Genomic DNA, 19,205 nt, shown 5'->3' with positions numbered 1-19,205 from the left:
GAAAGAGATTATACTCATATAACTTTTATTACAGTGTATTGTTATAATTGTTCATTAATTTTTTACTGTGCCTAATTTATAAATTAAATTTTATCATAGGTATGTATGTACAAGAAAAATCATGGTACATGTAGTATTTGATACTACCTATGGCTTCAGGTATCCACTGGGGGTCTTGGAACTTATCCTCCATAGGTAAGCGGGGACTACTGTACTACTTTAAAATGCCTGATAGTCATATCTCACTACTCAGTTTGAGATCTGGTGGCCACAAGCATAACTTCCCACCAAAAATCCCCTGTAACCCCGGTGCCCAGAGATGACAGAATCTAGATCGTCCAACTTAGGCATAATGATGGTATGGAAACTACTCATGGACTCCTAGCCTAGGGAGGAAACTCAGAAGTGATGCATAAAATATTTCTATGATTATCTGCCTGAGAAACTTAAGTGTTTAAGTTTCACAAAAGATGGGAGGCATGACAGTGCCGTGGAAGATGACCCCTCTGATCTGAACTCTACGCTTGCTTCTGCCTCTAGTTACCAATGTACATTTAGGCAAGTTACCTAACTTACATGGTACTCAGTTTTCTCATCTGCAGAATTAGTTGTAAGAGTCTACATGTGTGTTAGATTATTTTTGTGTTTTGTCAATTTGGCTAAGTTGGGAACTACATTTTTCCAGAATCCCCTCTCCTATATGGTTTCAGTTTAGATTTAGCCCAAAGAGGGCTTTGCATGAAAGTTGGGAGACAATAAGGGAATGGCTGATACCCTCTGAAGGTCTTTTTACAATCACATAGGATGACATGCAGAGGAAGAGGTGCCTGGCAGTCTCCAGCTTGCTCTTGACACCCTCCAGTCCATATTCAGCTCTCCCTGACTGCTGGCCCTTCAGACCACCAGAACCCCAGGCCCACCACCAGATGCTTGGTGGAGGCCTCTCGGAAGCAGTAGCTACACAGAGGCAACAGCATCCACAGACCATTCCACCAGCTTCCTCTTAGTGGCTCCACATCAGTAGGGACCCAAGCCATGCTTGGCTTCCCAGAATCATCAGACTAGTTTGTGATTTTTTTATGTGATCCTTGAAAAATCCCTCCCAAACCTTCACTTTCTGCACCCCTGCTGCTGCTGTGTAAGTGGAATTCCTGGAATAAATCTGTTATCCCATAACACAGTAGTTCTGCTTCCCTGACTGACACCAGCATTTCACTGACCACCTTTACAGGCCTTACACAGCATTTGCTTAAGCTTTTGCAAAAGGTATTTCCTTACAATCAATTCCTTAATTTTTAGAAGGGAATATTAATCAGGGAGAGGGGATTCTGGGGAACGTAGTTTCCAACTTAGTCAAACTGATATAAAACAAAAATAATCCAGCACACATATAGGCTCTTACAACTAATTTTGTGGATGAGAAAACTGAGTACCATATGTTAGGTAACTTGCCTAAATTACATCCCATCACATTATTTCGCTGTGTGTGTGTGTGTGTGTGTGTGTGTGTGTGTGTGTGTGTGTGACAATCTGTGTGGTTCTGGCATGTGTAGGTAAGTGGAAAGAGAAATGACAGGTGGATGTTATGGCAAGGAGCTGAGATCTTTTTTTTTTCTTTCCAAGGGTCCAACTGTTATCTTAGTAATTTCAGAAACTCAAGGACATCTAAGATGTTTACATTGCAATTAAGAAACGAGATCCCTTTCTGAAAGTTTTGCTTGAATATTTTTTAGTTGTGCCAGTTGCTCTAGGAAAATATTATTCTCCTGGGCTTCAAATGTTTTCTCTAACAGTTTCGCAAATATGTCCGGCACAAAAAACACTTGGTTTTTTTTTTTTTTCTGGTTGTTTAAATGTTTAAAATTGTTGGGGAACTGAAATGACCCTAAGTTTGGTGTAGATAAACATGTGCTACTTGTCTCCTCTCCTGTGGCTTACTCATTCCATTGAAATGCCTCAGAACTCAGTGTTGTGGAAAACACCTGATTCGTGCTAGCCAGGCTAGAGAGATGGGGGAACCCATGGAAGCAACACCTGTCAGGAGCATGTCTCCCTCTCATGGTCATTCATCAGCACTACAGAAACCAAACGCATCCTGGAACAGGAAAGTAGAGCTCAAAACCCCTTACTTCGTAGGTGCAGTGTATTTTTTTCAAACACCTCCCCATTCTGACCATATCTCCTTTCTACAGAGACAACTAGTTACTTTGGGATAGTTGCTAGATTACTTTCTGTCTCTTGATGAGCATTCAAGTATAATATTTTTGAAAGTCTGCATTTTTTAAGACTGGATAGGAACTTATATCACAAATATAGCCAAAATCCTTCTTATCTCTAATCAGAAAACTTTCTAAATGAAAACCCTACCCAAAGAAAATATTTCCTTTCACTTATTCATTCATTCACTCAATTGTATCTAATACAGCGATTCTCGACTCAATCCTGGCTGCACGTTAGAGTCCCCTGAGCAGCTTTAAAAAATGCAGATATCTGGGCCATACTTCCAAACAATTCTAACTTGATCTTGGCTAGGGCCCAGGCACTGTTTTTTGTTTGTTTGTTTGTTTTTGTTTTTGAGACAGAGTCTCACCCTGTCACCCAGGCTGGAGTGCAATGGTGCGATCTTGGCTCACTGCAACCTCCAGCTCCCAGGTTCAAGCAAGTCTCTGCCTCAGCCTCCCAAGTAGCTGGGATTACAGGAGCCCACCACCACGCCTGAATAAGTTTGTATCTTTAGTAGAGACGGTGTTTCACTATTTTGGCCAGGCTGCTCTTGAACTCCTGATCTCATGATCCGCCGGCCTCGGCCTCACAAAGTGCTGGGATTACAGGCATGAGATGCCTTGCCCGGCTGGCATTGGTATTTTCTAAGCTGCTGCATGATTGTAACATGCTGCCAGGTTGAAAACTACTAAGGTAATATTCCTGAACACGTCTGATCTGCCAGTCACTGTGGTGGTGCTGAGGATTCCGTGGCAGAGATACTGCCACAGAAGGTGACAGCTTTTTGCTATCACCATTCACAGGCCACACACACCATCTCCTCTGTCTAGAATACCTCCCTGTTCATTACATAATTAATTCCTCATGCTTCGCATCTTAGATTAAATATCACTTATTTAAAGACATTGTTGCCCTTCTATCTAAATTAACTCCCATACTGTTTGCCCTCAAGGAATCTTTTCTCTTTCCCTTCATGACATTTATCCCGGTTGTAATTCCAGGTATTCCCCCGCCATCGGAACTCTCACAATCAAAACTCAGGACCAAATAGATTTTGGTAATTCTGGCTAACATCAGACTGACTAGAGGCATTTTTGGGATCCAGCTAAGCAGAAATGCAGTTGGGGATACTTTGGTTTGCATTTAACGGGACATGTTCATGTGGTTCGTGGTCATTTCCATGCAGATTTGGTAAGAAGAGCCAGACTTACCTGAAGAGAATGAAGTTTAAGCTTCAGGGCTCTTGTGGTAGACTGGATAACAGTTCCTCAGAGACGTCCACATCCTAATCCTAATCCCCAGAATCTATGAATATGTTGCTTTGCATGGTAAAAAGGGCTTTGCAAATGTGATTAAGTGAAAGATCTTGAGATGGGGAGATTATTCTGGATTATCCAAGTGTGCCCAGTATAATCACAAGGGTCCTTATAAGGAGGCAGGAGAATCATAGAGGAAATGCAAGGACAGAAGCAGAAGTCAGAGGGGAGAAAAGATGCTACACTGCTAGCTTCGAGGATGGAAAAAGGAGCCATGAGCTAGGAGATGTAGGTGGCTTCTAGGAGCTGGAGAAGGCATGGCAACCAACTCTCCAGAGAATCTCCAGAAGGAAAGCAGTTCCCGCACTTTGATTTTAGCTCAGTGAAACTGATATTGGACTTCTGACCTCTTGAACTGTAAGATAATTCTTGTTTTAATTTATTAAATTTAGGAGAATTTGTTACAGTGATAATAGGAAGCCAATATACAGCCCTCCCTTGTTCAGGCCCCTTCCAAGACCCTGGGAAGCAGTCTGGAAATGTATTGACATGATTATATGTTTTTGTAAAGCTTGCAAAATTAAAATACTTTACCTACAATTGATTAAGATTTTTCTCTTTCCACTCAGACTTCCTGAGTATTCTTCTACTGGCTAACATTGGAGTGACTAGAGGCATTTTTGGGATCCAGTTAAGCAGAAATGCAGTTGGGGGTACTTCGGTTTGCATTTAATGGGACATGTTCATGTGATTCATGGTCACTTCCATGCAGCATTAAGTTATTGCTGGAGTGTAGCAATGGCTTCTATGAACGCTCCTGTATTAGTCCATTCTCACACTGCTATGAAGAAATACCTAAGACTGAGTAATTTATAAGAAAAGAGATGTAATCGACTCACAGTTGAATCACAGTTCTGCATGGCTGGGGCAGCCTTAGGAAACTTACAATCATGGCAGAAGGCATTTCTTGACAGGCTGGCAGGAGACAGAATGAGTGCTGAGCAAAAGGAGAAGCCCCTTATAAAACCATCAGATCTCATGAGAACTCACTCTCTCTCATGAGAATAGCATAGGGGAAACTGCCTCCATGATTCAATTATCTCCACCTGGTCCTGCCCTTGACCTATGGGTATGATTATAATTCAAGATGAGATTTTGAGAAGGGACACAGCCAAACCATATCAGCTCCCAACAGCCACTGTGTCAAAGTGCCCAGGTGTGGTAACATGAAGGAGTCATAGAATATGTGCAGCATGCAGTTCACTTCTTTAATCCCATCAGAGAAAAAGCTGTCTTCACCATCCCTAAATTTTTTCATATCAATCAAAAGCAGTAATTCATGAAGAGGAAGAGATAAATTTGAATAGAAGTAAAAGGAGAGGCTCTCAGATTGTTGGATGAGTCAACTAATGAAGAGTAAATCTTACGAATACATTGGGAAAAGCTTTAATTTCCTTGCTAATTTGGCATAATTTGTAGGCATCAGTGGAGATATTACAAACTCAATACATGACCACGAGGAGGACATCAATAACGAACTGATTAATAAATGTCATCAATTTAACAAGTAATATTGCTGATTAGTCATAGCACAATAAAATGTGAAATGCCCTGAGATCTTAAAACTTTTTTTTTTTTTTTTTTTTGAGATGGAGTCTTGTTCTGTTACCCAGGCTGGAGTGCAGTGGTGAGATCTCGGCTCATTGTGACCTCCGCCTTTTGGGATTCAAGGATTCTTGTGCCTCATCCTCCTGAGTAGCTGGGATTACAGGTGTGCAACACCATGCCTGGCTAATTGTTGTATTTTTAGTAGAACCGGGGTTTCACCATGTTGGCCAGGCTGGTCTCGAACTCTTGACCTCAAGTGATCTGCCCACCCCAGCATCCCAAAGTACTGGGATTACAGGTGTGAGCCACTGTGCATGGCCAGATCTTATAATTTTTACATGAAAGAAATTTAATAGTGATTTCCTCAAATATGACAATAGTCCTAAACCTTTACATGACATTTTCAAGAACAAATTATTGGACGGGGTAGATGGTCCTTGAATGAATGAACCATGAGATGCCCTAGAGCAGGTGTGTCCAATCTTTTGGCTTCCCTGGGCCACACTGGAAGAAGAATTGTCTTGGGCCACACATGAAATACACTAACACCAGCAATTATTGATGATCTAAAAAAAATTGCAAAAAAAAAAAAAACCCTCATAATGTTTTAAGAAAGTTTACGAATTTGTGTTGGGCTGCATTCTAAACTGTCTTGGCTGCATGCAGCCTGCAGGTGTGGGCCATGGGTTGGACAAGTTTGCCAGAGGGTGGCTTGCTTGGATGAGGGTGCTAGAAATCAGAGGACGGTCACTGTGCAGTGGGAGTTGTCTTGGCTGTAGGACTGGAGTTGGTAAACTGAAAAAAAGAAAAAACTAGTTTTGCATGAAAGAATGTTTCCAGCCGGGCGCGGTGGCTCAAGCCTGTAATCCCAGCACTTTGGGAGGCCGAGACGGGCGGATCACGAGGTCAGGAGATCGAGACCATCCTGGCTAACACGGTGAAACCCCGTCTCTACTAAAAATTACCAAAACCAGCCGGGCGTGGTGGCCGGCGCCTGTAGTCCCAGCTACTCGGGAGGCTGAGGCAGGAGAATGGCGTGAACCCAGGAGGCGGAGCTTGCAGTGAGCTGAGATCTGGCCACTGTACTCCAGCCTGGGTGACAGCGAGACTCCGTCTCAAAAAAAAAAAAAAAAAAAAAAAAAAAAAAGAAAGAATGTTTCCAGCATATGAATGTCCCACCATGCTTTTAGTGAGTCTTGACTGTACATGTTGCAATAAACCAAGGAACCCTACAAAGTAGGATGGAAGGATTAAAACCGAATCGCTTGAACTCGGAAGGCGGAGTTTGGAGTATGCAGTGAGCCGAGGTTACGCAACTGCACTTTAGCCTGGGCGACAGAGTGAGACTCCGTCTAAAAAAAAAAAAATTCAAACTGCTTTTGAAAAAAATTAAAATGCAGGGTTATATTTTAGAAATAGCGCAGCCAATCACTAGTGGCTATTCCTGATATGTCAATTTGGGGTCTATAGAAGATCTGCCTAGCGACCAGCAACTATTAATTGATGCTTACTTATAGCACCTAATGAAACTGCCCTTGCCTTTGAAGCCCCCATTTAGCTAAGGGGATTGGATGTGAATTTAGAATAGGACGTGAAAAGTGCAAAATGTTCCCGGACTCAGATCGGATAAACCTCTTCTAGGCTGTCTTTCTCTTCTGAAGCCACAGTTTTGATGCTTTCCCTAATTCAGAGCAAGCTTTCCCAGAGTCTCTGACTCAGAGCAGCCCGAGCCACTGTGAGGACAGCCCACCTGCAGGGGGCGCGCCGGGAGCTGCAGCGCGAGACCGCTCTGGCCCAGCTAGGACTCCGACTGCCCCCGTCTGGCCCTGCCCCTCCGCCCGTCACCACCGCTGGGAAGCTGCTGCTGTCGCCGCTGCTCGTTGGAGTCGCAGGTAACTGGCCCGGGGCCCATGGGCAGAGCCCGGGCGAGAGCCACTTGATACCTCTTGCACCGTCCCTGTAGCACTGGAGGTCCAGTAGGCCTGGCCGATGGCCCTGAGGGGCGAGGGTGCCCCGGCTCCCCGCACCTTCCGCGGCGACTGGAGGGAGCCGAGGAAGCGACCGCGGGTCCGTGATGGCTTCTTCGCGGTCTGTGTGTTTAAGAGGGCCGGGCGGAGGCCTGAGAGGGTTCTCGTTTGCGCTTGCGGGTTAGGGCTATGGTCCGGGGAACCCCTCGGCGGCGAGGGCAGCGCTGTCTCGCGGTTAATCTGGGAGTGAGCGCGGAAGCCCCGCTGCAAGTCCAGCAGCTCGGCCGGGGCGAGACGGTGCTTTCGCGGCGTGTGCTTGGAGGAGCGCACAGTTCAGGCGCCGGGACAAGCTGTTGGGGTGTGAGTGAGCTCTCCAGAATGGCACATTTAACACGGGGTGCCCGTGTTAAAAGGCAGGATTTGCACACCTTCCACTTAGGGCTCGGGTAATCGCAAACGTCCTTTCTGAATTGGCGTGCAATGCTAAAAAGCAGATCGTTCTCCCTCAGGTTTTCCCAAAAGTACCTCAAGAAAAAAATACCGGTTTTTTAAAACGTTCCACGGTATTCGGAATTGGCTACAGTACGTAATAAAATAAAAATATGCCATTGAATAGTAACACTTCTCAATCTTTAAAAAATGACGGTGGTACCTAGGAGCCTCTTAAAGAGCTGTAATGTGAGTGGTGTGGGGATTATTTTTATGCTCTAGTAATAGCTATTTTCAGTGCTTATTTTATGTCAGACACGGTGCCGTTGCTTTAAATATCTAGTACCTTTAATCCTTGAAGCAACCCTATCAGGTACCATTTCCATTATACAGATAAGGAAACTGAGGCACCGAGAGTCTGACTTGTCCAAGGTCAGACAGCTAGCAAAGGCTGAGCGAGATTTGGTCTCATCTTCCTTACCTCAGTATCCCTGCGTCTGTTATCTAGCCAAACATATAGTGCTAAGAGTTTTATCAATTAGATTTGTAGCCTGAACAGTTTTCTCTCAGGCTTAGTTTTCATGGCTATATGTAGGAATCCTATATGAACTCCTTTTTAGTTTAAAAGGAGTTTAATAAGAAAAATGTTAGCTCATTAAGGACTATAGTGATAATAAAGTTAAACTTGGACTGGGGTTCTCACTGTGCCAGTACAATTTGATTTGAAATCGAGATGAATTTGTTTGGTTGTTAACACACTTTATTACGTTTCTTCATTATTTATGTTTCCATACCATTTTTAATGAGTTCACTTTGCCTTTGCCGTATTATGATAGCAGTACCAGAGGGAAATCAAATATTTTTTGATGATAGTAAGTTAATATTTTACAGAATACAGGAAAGGCATTGGAGAGAGGCTGTGAAGTGATAAGGAATTTTTGGCATGTTATTTAGAGTAAATTGTGTTACTATGGAAAACAAGGGATTCTCACAGTTCTTTGTCAAAAGGGAAATTGTATTTCCCATTGTGGAAAGAAGTTGGGCTTTATAGTCCCAAACTTCTTAGCCTTACCTATTATAGATTTAAGAATTTGCATATTCGACATCCATATAGCAAGCATATATTGAGTGCCTTCTATGGCCAGGCTCTGTTCTAAGCACTTGGGATGTGAGATGAACAAATGAAGTCCTTGTCTTCCAGAAGCTAACATGTCACTGGGGGAAGGTGGGGTTGGGGACAATAAACAGAATTTGTGAAAGTTAATGTATCTGCAGTCAGATGGTAACAGTTACTAAGAAGAAAAATAAAGTAGCAAAGCGGGATAGGAAGCACCAAGGAAGGAACAGGTGCAGTTTTAAAATAAGGACGGGTGCCATGGAAAAGACTCAAGCAAAACTGAAGGCATCGGGGACCACCGTGCAGCTGTCTAGGGAAAGAGCATACCAAGCAAGGGCAAAAGCCCAGAACCCGTCAGTCTCGTTGGAGGAACAGCAAGGGAGGAACAGCAAGGGGGCCAGTAGATTTGAGCACCCGAGGGGAAGGAGGGTGAGACAAGGTCAGAGAGCTAATGGGCCCGGGTAAGGACTTTTGCTTTTACTTTGAGTGAGAAGGGAGGTGGTTGGAGGGTTTTGAGCAGAGGAGTGAGGGGATTTTTAAAGGATCATTCTGGCTGCGGTGTTCAGAGTTGACTGTAAGGGCAAAGATGGAAGCAGGGCAACCTGTTAGGTTGATGCAGTAATGGAAGCCAGAGAGAATGGTGGCTTAGACCAGGTGGGTAGTAAGAAAGGCAGTAAGAAGCTGTCGTATTCTGAATATTGCTGATAGGATTTGCTTATGGTTTGGATGTGCTTATGAGAGAAAGGGTGAAGCATGACTCTGTGGCTTTTGGCCTGAGCTATTGGAAGGCTTTAGTTACAGTGTACTGAGATGGAGAAGACTGAGTGTGAAGGTAGGTGGAGCCAGTTTTAGTCAGGTTTGAGGTGCCTGTTCAAGTGGGGTTATAGAGACGGGAGTTGAAGAGAAAGGTCCAACTGGAAATAGAGGTTTGGGAGTCACTAATGCAAGCTTGTGCAACCCAAATTTGTAAACTTTCTTAAAGCATTATGAGATGGTTTGCATTTTTTTTTAAGCTCATCGGCTATCGTTATGTGTGTGGCCCAAGACAGTTGTTCTTCCACTGTGGCCCAGGAAAGCCAAAAGGTAGGCCACCCCTGCATGGAAGGGTGGTATTTAAAGCCATGAGCCTATGAGATCTAGTATAAGGAAATGGCAGTTGAGCGCTAGGGCTTTCCACTTTCAGATATTGGAGAGATGAATAATTATGAAGGAGACTACAGAGGAGAGGCTTTTGAAGGTAGGAGGGAAAGGGGCCTAGTATGGAGTACTGAAGGCCAAGTAAAGAGTATTTCAGGGAGAAAGTGGCCAACTGTGTCACCTCCTGCTGATTGACAAGTCAAGTAAGATGAAGACTAGGAGATGACCATTGGATATAGTAATAGGAAGGTCCTTGGTAACCTTGCAAGAGCATGTTCAGGAGAATAGTGAGGAAGAAAACCTGATTGGTGTGGTTTCAGGAGACAACAGGAGGAAATGAATTGGAGACTGCAGTATGGGCAGCTCTTTGGAAGAGGTTAGCTGTAAATTTTTCATATGTCGGTTATTTGAAAGCACTGTAGTCATTCCCATAATAAATTTTTATTTCTAACTTAAGCTACTGATTAATACCTACTACACTTGAATTGTTTTATCAGTGACTGGTGGAAATAAAATAGCTATCCTACTGCTAATCATAATAATAATGTATACTTAACTTTCTAAACCAATAAAGCTTGTCCTTTTTACGTGGTACGTTTCAGAGCCCATAAAAATGCTTGGGGGAGCTAGGCGCAGTGGCTCATACCTGTAATCGCAACACTTTGGGAGGCCGACATGGGAGGATCTCAGGAGTTTGAGACCAGCCTGGACAACATAGGGAGAGCTCATCTCTACAAAAAATTTAAAAATTAATTGGGCGTGGTAGCACACAGCTGTGGTCCCAGCTACTTGGAAGGCTGAGGTGGAAGCATCTCATGGGCCTGAGAGATTGAGGCTTCAGTGAGCCATGACTGAGCCACTGCTTAGTTTCAAAAGGTAGTAAGTGTATAAAAAGAGTGCAATTTTTACCTTAAGACATGAGTTCAGGTTCTTGTTTCTGCCCTCAGCAAGTTAATGTCCAAACCCAAATACAAAATAATCAAGGTATGCAGTAAAATACCAGATTTACACCATCCTGAGTAGACACATGTGCCTTTTCCATAGCAAATACAGCCATCTGTTGCATACAGCCATAGATGTAAAATGATTAAAATATTTCAAAGTTTAGGGTTATAGCTACTGATTTTTTAAATCCAATAATTTTATCTAAAAGGTGACAGGTCCTTTATACATTGAAATCTTTTTTTCTTTTTAGCTGAGGAAAATATTAAGTTGGTACCTTTTGTTTTCTTCTTCTTTTTTTCTCCAGGAATTTTTCATTGGTTGGCTTTCCTTTCTTGTTCTCATTGCTGTCATCTCACACATCCTTTCTAACTTTTTTGTTTTGCATAGCTTCTTAAGTTAGGCCGTTCCATCACTGATTTCCTTACTGCTTGCAATTTGGATTTTAAATTTCTGTTGTGTTTTTATTTAACTTAGTCTTTTTTTTTAAGTCCCAATCTTCTCCAATACTGTTTTTCCCCCTACCCTGAGTTTTTAATTTTTTGTATGTCCCTGAGAGCACAGAATTTTTCTGGATTTTTTTCATTTTCTTATGGTAAATAATTCTCAGTGGTGTGCTTTTCTTCATGTAGATCTGGTGCACCTCTTTGCTTCTGGTGTAGAATTTTTTCACTGACTCTGTGTTGACTTTTTTTTTTTTTTATGCTTTAAAAATGAAAGAACTTTTGAGACTATAATTTTAAATTTGTCATACTAGTACCATTCTACTAAAGATTTTCTCTAGATTTCCTATACGGAAAATAGAGAATTGGGTTTTGTCTAGGCATTCTATAAAAAACACTATTGTGATGTTTGTAAAAGATTTCTATTTAAAATAACTTTCAGTATTATTAAAACTTAAGTTTATGGTTATGTCTTTGTGATAAGTACTTTTTTTTTTTTTTTTGGAGATGGAGTCTCACTCTGTCACCCAAGTTGGAATGCAGTGGCACAATCTTGGCTCACTGCATCAACCGATTCTTCTGCCTCAGCCTCCTGAGTAGCTGGGACCACAGGCACACACCACCACACCCAGCTAATTTTTGTATTTTTAGTAGAGATGAGGTTTCACCATGTTGGCCAGGCTGGTCTCTAACTCCTGACCTCAGGTGATCCACCTCAGCCTCTCAAAGTGCTGGGATTATAGGCATGAGCCACTGTGCCTGGCTAAGTACTTTTTTTTTTTTCCTTGTATTTTTTTTGAGACAGGGTTTTGCTCTGTTGCCCAGGCTGGAGTGCAGTGGCACAATCATGGCTGAATGCACCCTCCACCTCCTGGGCTCGAGTGACCTCCTGCCTTAGCCTCGAGTACCTGGGACAACAGGCACGCACCACCATGCAAGGTTTATTTTTAAATTTTTTTGTAGAGATGGGGTTTCACACTATGTTGCCCAGGCTGGTCTGGAATCCTCAGGCTCAAGTGATCCTCCTGCTCCTGTTTTCCAAAAGTGCTGGGACTATAGGTGTGAGTCACTGCACCCAGCCAAGTACTTTTTAAAATTAAACTGGTAAACAGACATTAGAATTACCAATGTAAACTTTATATCTAAAACCAAAATCAATTACAAAGGATCATTATTTTCCAAAGTAGATACTTTTCTTTAGTGCTGTTGAGTTTTTCTGAAGCTTATCTTTGTTCACAAGGATTGTTAGCACTTCCACCAAATCAGTGTTTAGATACCTTAAATAACTTAATGTCTGACTTGCCAGTACATTATTAGAGAAACAATTCCAAGACCCAAACATGTTGAATAAACAGGAGATATACACCAATTTGATTTTAAAATGGACAGCTTTCCTGTCTCTAGCTCTCTCTTATGTTGCCTTAAACACACATATGCCAAAGAAATCATATACAGATACTTGCATGCATTTAATAAACTATCTAGTAAGTGGTACTTTTAATAAATTTCTGAATACAATCAATTAAAAGATTTGTGCACAATATTATTTAGGTATGGTACCAAGTAAATCAGAAACAAATGCAAGAGCACAAATGGTTTATTTAGCTACCTTTCCATATTGGGTCTTTATGACATTCGATACTCTGCTATATTTTAATTTTTAAACTAAACATGTGAAAACTAGCTAAATAACCTATATTTTCTTTTATTACATTATGATGCCTTTTTTTGGTTCGCTTAAGTTTTTTTGTTTTTTGTTTGTTTGTTTGTTTTTGAGATGGAATTTTGCTCTGTCTCCCAGGCTGGAGTGCAGTGGTACAACCTCAGCTCACTGTAGCCTCTGCCTCCTGGGTTGAAGCAATTCTCCTGTCTCAACCTCCCAAGTAGCTGCGACTACAGGCACATGCCATCACACCCAGCTAATTTTTGTATTTTTAGTGGAGACGGGGTTTGACTATATTGGCCAGGCTGGTCTCAAACTCCTGACCTCAAGTGATCTTCTGGGGCCTCCCAAAGTGCTAAGATTACAGGCATGAGCCACCGAGCCCAACCTGCCTAAGTTTAATTAAAAAAAAAAAAAATGTTCTGAGTGTGACTTTGTTGAAACAACTTATATAGGCATTTTAACTTTGGTGGCAGTTTTAGTCCTACTATCAGTCGTCTTTTTTCCATTAGCCCAGCAGTGCTACTACTTTAATTTAAATCTGCCCCTGTGCCCTCTCGTCATTCTTTTGGCTGTATTTTGCCCATTGACTGTTAATGCTGATCTTTTTTTTAAACACAGCAGAAACTGTGGATTGCTTATAAAAGAGTTTTCTCACAATAGGCTTATTTTTATTTCACTTGTTTATTCAGAATGTCCTTTCAGCATGTTCTTCAGGTTATCTCCTTGGTTACTTCCTAGAATTTACCAAGTTCTCAGTCAGTGTTCAATCTCCTGTGCTGAACATGAGATTTCTTAGGCCTTAATTCAACTCCTTCTCGAAGGGAGTTAAATATCAGTGTACTTCACCCTTCCTTTGACCTTTATCTTTTGCTGAAACATGTACCACAAACAATATTTTTTTGCTTTTTTAGGAAGCAATGACAGAAGCATATAAGAGTGGAAATCAAATAGTAATGACCACTTCAGATTCTGTGTCGTTTAGATCTTTTGTTCTAAGTAACAGAAAACCTAATTTAAACTGTCTCAAAAAGATCCTTTATTGATACCTGTAATATGAAAAGCCCAAGGCTTGGCCCTGTTTATCTGTTTGCCTCACTCTGTATACTTGCTGTCTATGAAATATATATCAAAATGACAAAAGCAGTTTTAGATATCTCATTTACACACCGTATTTTTAGAAAAATAAAGTGAATGTATTTCTCTGGCATTCCAAGCAAAGAGTTTTTATTGGACTGGTCACTTGCTCACCTTTAAATAAACCACAATAGCTGGGGGAATGTGATCTGTTACATGGCTTTAGATAATGAAGACTGACCCCTCCAAAGCACATGAGCAGTGAAGAGTAGTAGAGCTGGGTACCAGTGGGACAGGCGGGAATGGAGTCTAGGTAGGCAGTGCACATCTGAGGAAATTAAAAACACATAGTTGATTTTCAATCAAAATAATATATTAAATTCATGTTTGGGCACCTGGCAATAACTGATGAGAGAGAGAGAAAAAAAAAAAGCCCCAAAGTATAGTCAGAATAGTAAATAGGTTAACCATCTCTATAGAGTATGAGTGAGGCTGTAGCTGTTTTGGAATTGGCCAAAATAGAAATCATCCAATATCTGATCTCAGACCAAAAGGAATTGAATTAGAATTTGATAACAGAAAGATAGCTGGAAAATCACTGAATACTTAGAAATTAAATAACACATTGCTAAATAACATAAGTCAATGAAGAAATCTCTAGAGAAATTAATACATATTTTGAACTAAATGAAAGTGAAAACATAGCCTGACGTTTGTGGGATACAGCAAAAGCAGTGCTTAGAGGAAAATTTATAGCATTGAATGTATATATTGGAAACGAAGAAACATCCAAAGTCAACCATCTAAAGCTTCCACCTTATGAAACTAGAAAAAGAAGAGCAAATTAAACCCAAAGTAAACAGAAGAAAAGAAATAAGAATTAGAGCATAAATTAATAAAACTGAAAATAGAAATCAATAGAGAAAATCAGGGAAACCAAAAGTTGGTTCTTTGAAAAGATCAGTAAAATTAATAAGCCTCCAGCCACACTAAGAAAAGAGAGGACATATATTACTAATATCAGAAATGAGAGAGGACATCACTAGAGATCCCATGGACATTAAAAGGATAATAAAGGAATACTACGAACAACTCTCTGCCCACAAATTTGATAACCTAGATGAAATTCACCAATTATTTGAAAAGCACAAGCTACCAAAATTCACACAAAAAGAAATAAACCATCAGAATAGGCTTATATTCATTCATTAGAGAAATTTAATAAAAAATCCATAACCTCCTAAAATAGGATCAGGCCCAGGTGGGTTCACTGGTGAATTCTACCACACATGTAAGGAAGAAGTTATACCAACTCCCTACAACCTCTTTCAGAGGATAGAAGCAGAGGCAATACTTCTTAACTCATTCAGTGAGGCCAACATTCCCCTAATACCAAAACCAAAGACATTACAGGAAAATAAAACTATAGACTAATATTTCTCATGAACAAAGATGCAAAAATCCTCAACAAAGTATTAGCAAATCAGATCTAACAATGTACAAAAATACTTAGCATCCTCACCAAGTGGAATTTATCCCAGATATGCCAGGCTGCTTCAACACTTGAAAATCAGTTAATGTAATTCATCACATTCATTAGGCTAAAGAAGAAAAATCACATGATACTATAAGTAGATGTAAGAAAAGCATTTAATAAAATCTAAAACCTGTTTATGATTATGAAAAAACTCTCAGTAAACTACAAATAAAGGAGAACTTCCTTAACTCAATAAAAAAAAGATCTTCAAAACCTCTACAGCTAACATACCTAATGGTGAGAAACTTGGAGGTTTCTCACTGAGATGAGGAACAAAACAAGGATGTTCCTTTTTACCACTGCTTTTCAATGTCATATTGGAAGTCCTAGCTAATGCAGTAAGAAAAGAAAAGAAAAATTACACCGGCCGGGCGCAGTGGCTCATGCCTGTAATCCCAGCTACTTGGGATTCTGAGGCAGGAGAATCGCTTGAGCCCAGGAAGCAGAGGTTGCAGTGAGCCGAGATTGCACCACTAAACTCCAGCCAGGGTGACAGCATGAGACTCCATCTCAAAACATAAAGTAAAATGAATAAAAGTTATACAGATTGGGAATAAAGAATTAAAACTACCTTTATTTGCAGGTGACATGATCATCTAGGTAGAAAATCTGAATAAACTGACAAAAACCCTCCTGGAACTAATAAACAATTATAGCAAAAATGCAGGATACAAAGGTAATAGGCAAAAATTAATTGCTTTCCTATATAACAGCAATGAACAAGTGGAATTTGTAATTAAAAACACAATACTGTTTACATTAACACCCTCCAAAAGCAATCTAACAAAATATGCATTAGACTATAGGAGGAAAACTACAAAACTGATTAAATAAATCAAAGAACTAAACTAATGGAGAGATATTCCAGGCTTGTGTATAGAAAGACTCAGTATTGTCAAGATGTCACTTTTTCCTAACCTAATCAATCTCAGTCAAAATCCTAGCAAGTTGTTTTGTGGATATTGACAAACTGATTATAAAGGTTACGTGGAAAGGCAAAAGACCCAGAATAACTAACACAAGATTGGAAGACAGCAAAGTTGGAAGACTGACACTCCCCACCTTCAGGATTTACTGTGAAGCTATGGTAATGGAACCAAATAGAAAGCCTAGAAATAGACCTGCATAAATATAGTCAGCGGATCTTTGACAAAATGCAAAGGATACAATGGAGAAAAATAGTTTTTCAATAAATAATGCTGGAACAACTGGACATTTACATGCAAAAAAATTTGATCTTGACACAGACTTTACACCCATCGTAAAAATTAACTGAAAGTGGATCACAGACCTAAATGTAAAACACAGAACTGTAAAACTCCTAGAAGATAACATAGGAGAAAATCCAGATGACCTTGCGTTTGGTGATGACCTTTTAGATACGACACCAAAGGCATGATTTCTTTCACGATTAGGGTTCACTCAGTGTTACATTTTCTGTGTGTTTGGACAAATTTATAATGATATGTATCCATATTATAGTATCATACAGATTAGGTTCACTGCCCTAAAAATCGTCTGTGCCCTGCCTGTTCTTTTCTCCCTCCTTTCTAACCCCAAACCATGGATATTTTTGCTGTCTCTTTCATTTTGTCTTTCCCAGAGTGTCACTTAATTGAAATTGTACAGTATGAAAGAATTGATAGTTGGACTTCATTAAAATTAAAATTCTCTGCTCTGCAGAGACACCATTAAGAGAATAAAAATAAAAGGCACAGACGGGGAGAAATGTTTCCTTTTCTTTTTTTTTTTTTTTTTTTTTTTGAGACGGAGTCTCACTCTGTCACCCAGGCTGGAGTGCAGTGGTGCGATCTTGGCTCACTGCAACCTCCTCTCCTGCCCCAGCCTCCTGAGTTCCTGGAATTACAGATGTGCACCACCATGCCTGGCTAATTTTTGTATTTTTAGTAGAGACGGGTTTTCACCATGTTGGCCAGGCTGGTCTCGAACTCCTGACCTCAGGTGATCCGCCCACCTCGGCCTCCCAAAGTGCTGGGATTACCGGTGTGAGCCACCGCACCCAGCCCAAAATGTTTTCAAAAGACATATATGATAAAGGCTGTTATCCAAAATACACAAAGAACTCTTAAAACTCAACAAAAAGAAAGGTGGGTATGGGCGCTGGCTGGGGTTGCTCAGTGCTCACCATCCTTTTCTCAAAGCCATGTCTCTAAGACACCATGGTGAAGGTGAAGGCCAGAGTAAATAGATTTGGCCATATTGAGCACCTGGTCACCAGGGCTGCTTTTAACTCTAGTAAAGTGGATATTGTTGCCATCAATGACCCTTCATTGACCTCAGCTACATGGTCAACATCTTCCAGTATTTCTACCCATGGCAAATCCCACTGCACTGTCAAGGCTGAGAATGGGAAGCTTGTCATTAATGGAAATCCCATCACCATCTTCCAGGAGCAAGATCCCACCAAAATCAAATGGGGTGATGCTGACGCTGAGTACGCTGTGGAGTCCACTGGCATCTTCACAACCATGGAGAATCTCGGCTGGGGCTTACGTAACAGGGGGGAGCCAAATGGTCATTACGCCCTCTGCTGATGCCCCCATGTTCATAATGGGCATGATCCATGAGAAGTATGAAAACAGCCTCAAGATCATCAGCAATGCCTCCTGTACTACCAACTGCTTAATCCCACTGACCAAGCCCATCCATGACAACTCTGGCATTGTGGAAGGACTCGTGACCCAGAAGACTGTGGGTGGCCTCTGTGGGAAACTGTGGCTTGATGTCTGTGGTGCTCTCCAGAACATCGTCCCTGCATCTACTGGTGCTGCCAAGACTGTAGGCAAGGCCATCCCCGAGCTGAACAGGAACCTCACTGACATGGCCTTCCGTGTCCCTTCTGCAAATGTGTTGGTTGTAGACCTGACCTGCCATCTGGAGAAACCTGCCAAATATGATGACATCAAAGAGGTGGTGAAGCACGCGTCGGAGGGCCCCTCAAGGGCATCCTGGGCTATGCGGAACACCAGGTTGTTTCTTCTGACTTTAACAGTGACACCCACTCTTCCACTTTCAGTGCTGGGGCTGGCATTGCCCTCAGTGACCACTTTGTCAAGATCATTTCCTCCTACAACAATGAATTTGGCTACAGCAACAGGGTGGTGGCCCATATGGCCTCCAAGGAGTAAGACTCCTCGACAGCCAGCCCCAGTGAGAGCACAAGAGGAAGAGAGAGACCTTCAGCTTCTGGGGAGTCCCTGTCACGCTCAGTCCCCCACCACACTTGGAATCTCCCCTCCTCACAATTTCCATGCAGACCCCACAAAGAGCTCTACCTTGTGTACCATCAATGAAGTCCCCTGTACTCCAAAAAAAAAAAAAAAAAAAAAAAAGAAAGAAAGAAAGAAAATGAACTACCTGACTTTTAAAATAAGCCAAAGATCTTAATGGACACCTCATCACAGAAGATATACACATGGCAAATAAACATATGAAAAAGATGCTCCATGTCATATGTCATCAGGGAAATGCAAATTAAAACAATGAGATCCCACTACACACTTACTAAAATAGCTAAAATCTAGAATGCTGACACCACCACCAAATGCTGGTGAGAATGTGGATTAACAGGAACTCTTATTCATTGCTACTGGGAATGCAAAATGGTACAGCCACTTTGGGAGACAATTTGGTGGTTTCTTAAAAAAACTAAACATGCTCTTACCATCCAGCAATCACGTTCCTTGGTGTTTACCCAAAGGAGTGAAAACCTGTCCACACAAAAACCTGCATGTGGATGTTCACATCAGCCTTATTCATAATTGCCAGAACATGGAAGCAACCAA

The 19,205-nt window shown here is 41.4% G+C and overlaps 1 protein-coding gene and 1 pseudogene across 1 annotated transcript in view; both read left to right on the top strand.

Annotated features, from left to right (window-relative positions):
* The first annotated feature begins 6,908 nt into the window (after window positions 1-6,908).
* The window catches only part of ANKRD46 (ankyrin repeat domain 46), a 42,763-nt gene continuing 30,466 nt past the window's right edge, over window positions 6,909-19,205 (top strand). The window contains exon 1 of the mRNA XM_023184001.1: window positions 6,909-6,979. The gene's annotated coding sequence lies outside the window, so the exon portion shown is untranslated. The remainder of the gene's footprint in view (window positions 6,980-19,205) is intronic.
* LOC111520897 lies at window positions 17,401-18,769 on the top strand (annotated as a pseudogene).

Source organism: Piliocolobus tephrosceles, chromosome 7, assembly GCF_002776525.5.
Source record: "Piliocolobus tephrosceles isolate RC106 chromosome 7, ASM277652v3, whole genome shotgun sequence".
Lineage (NCBI taxonomy): Eukaryota > Metazoa > Chordata > Mammalia > Primates > Cercopithecidae > Piliocolobus > Piliocolobus tephrosceles.
This window is presented reverse-complemented; position numbering and strand designations above follow the sequence as displayed.